Source organism: Vollenhovia emeryi, unplaced genomic scaffold, assembly GCF_000949405.1.
Source record: "Vollenhovia emeryi isolate VEMERY1.0 unplaced genomic scaffold, V.emery_V1.0 DF939268.1, whole genome shotgun sequence".
NCBI classification, from domain to species: domain Eukaryota; kingdom Metazoa; phylum Arthropoda; class Insecta; order Hymenoptera; family Formicidae; genus Vollenhovia; species Vollenhovia emeryi.
In genome coordinates this window covers 146,340-153,412 of record NW_011967098.1, presented here as the reverse complement: position 1 = coordinate 153,412, position 7,073 = coordinate 146,340, and positions in this window count along the sequence as shown.

The window sequence follows — 7,073 nt, the reverse complement described above, 5'->3', positions numbered from 1 at the left end:
AAACAATGGATGCGGCTAGTTGAGGGTTAGGCACCGGTCTCGCATGACTGATCCGATCGAACTCTTACGAATCGCCCGCGCGATTGGATCTCCATGGGTTCGATTCCTCGGCGTGCAGGACACAAATCCACCTCGTTAATACGAGCCGCTCGACTCCAAATTAGAATCCTCCGAGCCAATGAGAGGGTACGGAAGATGCGGGAAGCCCCGTCCTTCCTGAGCGGCTCGCGAGGCCTCGTGGCCGCCGAGCTTATTCGTCTCGGGCGGCGAGAACGCAATTTCAAAGCCGGGAAACCACACACGGCGGGACGATGCACGATCAATGCGACCTGTTAAGTGTGCGGGCACTCGCGTCACAAACAATCCAAGGCACGCAGATACACGTTCCATATGAAGGATGATCGGTCTTGCTGGTGCACTGTTCACCCCGAACAATACCGCCGAAGGTTACCTGCGAAGTCTCGTGCATTCTTGCGAAACCGGCTCCCCTGACAGACATTCCGATGGGCAACGACAGCGACAGAGAACTTTTGCGTTTCTAAGAACAATGAACAGGTCTCTCTCTCTGTGAATTATACACACGTCGGGGCAAAAGTTAAAGATGAAACGAAGACAGGGGGAAGAGTAATGGACGGGGCGAGACGAGGGAGACGGGAATTTGCTTCGTTCGCTTCGGCGAATAACATACTCGGGGCGTTAATTAAAGAGAGTATCAAGAAAGAATTGCGGAAGAAACGTATGTGGCAGAAACGAGTACGCGTGACAAAGAAATGTGTAGTAACGAACAAAGATTAATTCCCTCGTCCGACGGAAATCCAGATCGAAGGAACTTGGCGTACAAAGAGACGCCGTAAAAATTCAAACTTGCGAGAGTCCGAAAATCCACTAACGTCACACTAGCACGTATCACCTTCCACGCACAACTGGCGAGCAGAGACACGCTGCTGCAGCGCTAAAGGAGTCCTCGGAAAATGACGAAGAGAGCAGGACGAGGAGAAAAATACACCGAGAGCCCAACGGAGGGCACCGCGCCTTTAAACGATCAGCTGATTCCTGTCACTATCACCCACCGTGTAGCGAGATCACAAAGGGGTGCGAGGGAGAGCGGCGTTGCGGCGTTGGCGTCGGCGTCGATGACGACGACTCACGTGGCGAGTTTTCCCCAAAAGTATTTCGGCGCGCACACGTGCGCGACAGAGCGCGCTTTTGGGGCACCACCGCACCAAAACAATTGGGGGGGAAAACGCGAATTGCGGGCACTCGCGTGAGATTCGCACTCACCCCTTGGCGTCGACTCTCGTGGCGTACACCGCCCGGAGTAAACACGCGGGAAAACACACTCAGGGCGCTTTCCGGGTTTCACAGAGTCGCGCCGAGGCACCACGGGGAGCGGAAGTGCGCTCCGCGCGGCGCGCGCGGAGGGCACGGCGGGAAAGGGTTGCGGAGCGCGCGCGGTTGGGGTTGACGCGCGTTTATCTCGCGGGTCGAAAGGGAGAGATCACGCGGGAGAAAGCGCGCCGCGCGTGTCGCGCGCCGTGGCGCGCGCGAGGGGGTGGTCGACGGAGAACTGACCGTGTCGTGCAGGCTGCGTGTGCGACACACAGAGCGGCGTCGGCGACGGCCGGTGAGTGAATGCGCCGTGACGTTAGGCGCCCCTCCTAAGATTCCGCCCCTCTCTTAAGCCTCCGTACGTACCCCATCCCTCCTCCTCCTCCTCGCTGCTTCTTCGTCCAAGTTAACGCGTCTCTTTCCTCGCGGAGATGCTCGCTCGCTCGCTCGCCCTCGCGCCGGTTAACCCGTCCTCTCTCTCGCTCATGTGCGAATCACTCTCCTTGCTTTCCCCACTCTTCCATCTCGGTTTCTCCACCGTTATCCCCTCCTACTGCCCTATCCTCGCGCGTACAAACCGAACTTGTTTGCTCTCTCTCTCTTTCTCTTTCGCCCCCCCTCTCTCTCTCTCACTCTTTCTCTCTCTCTCTCTCTCGCTCGCGCTCTTTCTCTTCACCCCCAACATTTGTCGCTCTAACCAACGCTCGCAGACCACCAACTACCCTTTCCTTGCTTTCTACTTTGGGAAAAACCACCGTCCGATGCAAAATGTGCATTCTTCGTGCGTTAACTAATTCCTACTGGTTTTCCTTTGCGATATAATCTAAAATCGCAGGAATTTCGGTGGCAAATCCATGCTGTTTTGTTTTTCAAACGTACCCTTTAACACTATCGATGTTTGTGGATTGCTATCCACAATGTGCGCAGTACTGTAAACGCCGAATTTTCGCGAGGTTGCGAGAAAGTTTGGTTCATTTGGACATTTGAAGATATTGTTCGTTTGCTACAACAACGACGTAATTAAAAAACCAAAATTTTCTACAAAACAAGTTTAAATGGTGAAAATTTTGTAATATTATTTTTCAATACGATTTTGGTGTAATAATCGACTGTAGAGAATTAAAAGTATGCAGACATATATTAGCTTTTCATTCGTTGTGTTGAATTCTCGCTATTCTCTTGCTAACAACTTAAAAATGACAATTTCTAATTGTCTTTTAGTTATATCGTTGTAGCAAATAAACGATACGCGCATATTAAATCAATATAAAAATTAAAAAAAACTATGACAACTGTGATAACTTTTTAATAGTTTTGATACTTTTGCATTCGACTTAGGCATACACGTGTGTCGAAATTTTAGATATTACGTAGATTCATTCGTAAATGGGTTTATAATTATACAGATTTACTTATAAATAGCTTAAATAGACTCGTTTACAATTTGGATTTTATGATTTTCAAAATCATCAGAGGCATCGTGTCAATCCTTACATTCATTAACAAGAATTGATAAAAATTTATCGTTTCTTTTTTTCAAGAAAAGATTAATTCTTTCCATGGCCTGCAGCTCGTGAAAATAATCAATTCAAATGCGATCATTGTATTTCAAGACGTTTAATACATGACAATTAATCTCGAGTATTGGATGCAATTTTACCATCAAAGCTCAAATTGTTAGTTAATCGAAATTAACTCATGTAAGAAAAGCAACAGTATTGTATGTATTTTAAGTTGCTAAATTATTATAGAAAATAAAATGGTGACTCCTGCAAACAGTGTACTATTACGTCATAAAAGATTAGTACACATGTATGCCTATTGTCTCGATTTAACTCTTTTCATCAAGACACGTTCTATTCTCTGGTGTAATCTTCCTTCTCTCTAGAAGTGGATTATCATTGAAAACAGTGAATACATACTGATTCACGGTTGTAAGTATACCACAGTGAGTTTCAGTTCAGATTGACTTTTAGAGAGTTCATTCCCAATAAGACTAAAAATTGTGAGACTATAGTTGCGATATTTAGCGCTACGAATGCTCCGTAGCGTTCGATTGACCAATCAGGACAAAGAAAATCTACACTTTGAAGCATTTGTGACACCAAGCGTAAGTTGTCAACATCTTGGTAAGTTAACCAATAATTAAACCATATGTGTCTTTGCTTTTCCTTTAAATTAAAAAAGATAGATATAATTTAACTATTACTTAGGTTACTAAAGAGGTTGAAAAAACCGGCCCCAAATAAATCGCAGCATATTACACGAAGATGTCAATCCTGACAGCAGATCACACTCTTCGGACTGCGTTGTATTGTAATATTGTAGAATAGATAAGATAGATAAATTAATTATCATTTAACGTGTAAGAAATGATTATTCAAAAATACATTCTTGTGATTTAAGGTAAAATTAAAGGTGCATTGAACATCATGTTATTTACACAGCAAAAATTTATCTATTGAATGAGCCACAGGTGAATAAGGCGGTTGTTCCACGCTTGTTTGGACGTGTGTGAGCGTAGCAAAGGCCGGCAACTTACACAGAATGGTACAATAGACAGTAAAAAAAAACATGAGATTTTGAAAAGGAATCTCCATGAATGTGTCAAGGGCGACACACAAGAATTGGGAATTTACGATAATTATATTTCCCAAATAACAATGACCCTATAAACTAATGCATAATGCGGAAACAAGAGCTTTTGTACACTAGGAATCACTGATGCCTTTCCACATGAATTGTGCACATATCAACATATTTAAACATTTTGCACATACATACATGAAAAATGTATACGTGTTCTACTCTCTAAAGTTTACTCTCTAAAATTTGGACTGAAAATAGAACCATGGGGTGAAATGTTCACTCTATTGGAGCAAATCTTTACTCTGTCAGAATGAATATTTATTCCAATAGAGCGACTCTTTTACTCCATGGTTCTGTTTTCACTTCAAAAACTTTAGAGAGTACATGTGCCTAAATTCATATGGGAAGGCACGAGTGATTCCTAGTGTACAATGTACCGAAACAATTGCCTACATCTCTGCAATCACCAACTCCCAGGGGCGGTTTTTCTAACCTCTTGGTAGTAATAGTTTAAGCATATGTATGCCTTTGTTTTTCCTTCAAATTAGATAAAGATAGACATATAATTGAACTATTAGTTCGCTTACTAAGAGATTGGAACGATCGGCCCTCAATCCTGTTAAACATTTATGGAAATGCTACTAGAAAGAGACAAATTGCCAATCGGGAAGATTTACACATCGTTTTTCGAAAAGAATGAGAATCGTCACCACGCGAAACTTGTAGCGAATTCGGTTGCTTGCACTAATGCGCACTGAGTGCACGCTAAGGCTTGTTTACAATCAATTGTTATATTGACAAATCGTCTTAAATATTTCTTGAAATATTTCTTAGCCAGTAAAATGATGTGTACAGCATCGGTACGAATCACGTTTTCGGCTAAATACTTTTTCAAGGTGTATTTAAGAAAAAGTTAAACATAAGACTGTATAAGCCTCAGTGCGCACCAGTGCAAGCAATCGAATTCGCTATTAGTTCAATCGAGACTGCATCGAAGACAACAAGATAGCAATGCATGTCGAAAAGACATCATAAAGATATCTTTAAGACAACTTTTAGACGTACATGTCTAAAGAACAACTTAATGCCGACTTAAAGATGTCTTTTAGATATGCATGCTATCTGGGAAGCTATGATTAGTGCTAATGATCACAAACTATTGAATTAATATGCTATACAAAGTAAAAAAAAAAGTGCGCGAATACTTTTCGTGTATTAAGATGATATAATTTTTCCTATTTTTGATTATTATTAGAATAATGTATTTGTTGTCTTATATTTTTTGTTTAAATAATTTAAAGAAGTTCACCATCTTGTATGTCTATTATTAATTTAATGTATCGATATTTCACGTGACGATTATGGTTGCTACACATATGGCGTGACATTGGCAGAAGCAAATCTTTAATAATTAATTTTTTTTATTAACGAAAAATTCACAAAACGATACAGAACTTTTCCGTTCAGTATAATCCGTTTCACCTGTCTACGGTGGCACGGTAATTACCAGATACCCTGCGCAAAACGCTAAACAATAATCAGGCAAAATCAGAGGACGAGCGTTTCGTCACTGTTTGATTTTGCCGATATTAAATAACTATTTAACAAATCTCAAAAAATTTGCAAAATATGCATATGCAAAGATCCCGAGTCACAATACACTTTATTTAAGACTAGGGGATTCAAAACCATCATGCAAACAGGTACCTGAGAGTCCTAAGAATCCCACTTCCAGTTGTGTTGCTAATATTGTCGGCTATTGTTTCTTTCACCAGCGATTCTCTTCTGTGTAGGTTACATGAGTTTATACCGATTTCGTATCTAACAAACACTTGGCATCGCCGAACTGATTGTAGGTGAAAATCGATGGCAAGGCTGCTAAAACGCCAACAGAAAATGTGATAAGAAGATCGATGACAAGATCGAATATTCAATGTTGTTGTTGGTGAACCACGTTCGAGTTGATACCAGCTTCGAAATAAACTCCGCAAAGTATTTATATGTGACGACTGTGGCGTAAATATTTTCATAAATTTTACAAAATTTTCATACAATTTTAAACAAAACGGCCCCTCTTATTCCGACTCACATGCAAAATTAAAAGAAAAATTGAGATAAACTTCTATTGCAATTTTATCTTAACAATTATCAAAATAATAATTAAAAATTTTTTTATATTATTCAATCTTGCATTTTTAAAGATTTTCCTATTAATTTTGTCCTTTTAATTTTATTTGTTAGAAACGTTTAATCCTTTCCTTTTAATATTGCGGACCTTCCATTGCTTACCCACAGTTAATGTTATGGTAATAGTCTTTCGTAGTTTTTAAACGAAGCACCGTCTTTCAAAAATACCTTCCAAGGGGGACCAGAATCTCCTTCTGTACTATGCCGAGATGCGAAACAAAATGGTGGTTGAATCTTTCAGCGAATTTGTACGGCCCGCTCTCACCTGACCGATTGTTCGTTCACGCGGGGTTCTTGGCGACAAAATTACAAAGCTAAATTATCAGAAGCACACACACGCGTGCGCGCGCATACACACACTACCACGCACACACACACACGCACACGCACACACACACGCACACGCACACGCACACGCACACACACACGTGACACATTACCACGAAGAAACACACACATACGCACCTAAATTATTGCCAGCCGGTATCGCGGCGTTTGCGGGGTGATATCTACGGGACTATCGCGCCAAGATCGCGATTTTCTTAACATCCTCGTACGATTTTCCCACGATCGCGCACCCTCTCACGTGTGTACCGATAATTCACTTACAGATGCGTATCCTCTCACGGCTCGCGACATGGAGAACGGTAGGCACCTCCGAATACTGCGCGCAATATTCCGCAGGTGGCCGCCGTGCGCATACACGCGGCGGGTAAGTGTGCCAACGGTGACCGGACAACCCGACTCTCAAAGCGGTCGAGTTGTGACTGCTCCACTGAAAGAGGAGAACGAGACGAAGAGTCCCACCTCCTTGTGCCACCTCCAGTCGGATGGGTACCAGCCCATCGGACCCTCCTTCGCTCGCTCGGTCTCTCACTGTCTCTCTCTCTCTCTCTCTTTCCCTCCCCCCCTCTCTCTCTCTCTTGGCTTGTCCAATGTTCCACTATGCGTTTTTCCAACGCGGGAAC